This window comes from Chrysochloris asiatica, unplaced genomic scaffold (assembly GCF_000296735.1).
Source record: "Chrysochloris asiatica unplaced genomic scaffold, ChrAsi1.0 scaffold00038, whole genome shotgun sequence".
NCBI classification, from domain to species: Eukaryota; Metazoa; Chordata; class Mammalia; order Afrosoricida; family Chrysochloridae; genus Chrysochloris; species Chrysochloris asiatica.
In genome coordinates this window covers 147,636-148,179 of record NW_006408556.1, presented here as the reverse complement: position 1 = coordinate 148,179, position 544 = coordinate 147,636, and the positions used below count along the sequence as shown (strand labels likewise).

The 544-nt window shown below is 52.6% G+C and overlaps 1 pseudogene; it reads left to right on the top strand.

Moving 5' to 3' along the window:
* The window catches only part of LOC102817611, a 150,142-nt pseudogene that overhangs the window by 2,178 nt on the left and 147,420 nt on the right, over positions 1-544 (top strand).

Below are 544 nucleotides of genomic sequence, written 5' to 3'. Positions count from 1 at the left end.
AGACTCTTCCCACGGGAAGAAGACCAGAGACAGCGAACCACTGAGACTGAGCCTAAACCGCTGGAAGAACCAAAACATGAGACCAAAAAGCTAAAAAATCTTTCAGAGTATGCCCAGTTAGGTTGGAATGGGTCCAACAGTTAGGTTGGAATGGGCTTCTTGTTTTGAAAAACAGCTGCTTCTCAACATCTATGCACATCCTAGAGGGGGACCAGGGAATCATCAGTGGTCTCCTCAAAGACCACACTTCTGGGAGTAAGCTGACCCAACGCCTTCAACTGGACCAGCCAAAGCTTGATGATGTTACTCGTCGAATCAAGCAGGGGAGCCCCAATGACTATGCGGTGCTCTTAGCCACCCAGGCAGTCCCCAGTGGGCCCGTCACTGAGGGGATGCCCACGGTGGAGCCAGGCCTACAGAGGCAGCTTCTCAGGAACCCGGTATCCTATTTGAAACAGAAACAGGCCACAGGGGTTATCAGTCTGCCAGTGGGTGGGTCTAAGGGCAGAGACAGCACTGGAATGCTCTATGCCTTCCCACCCTG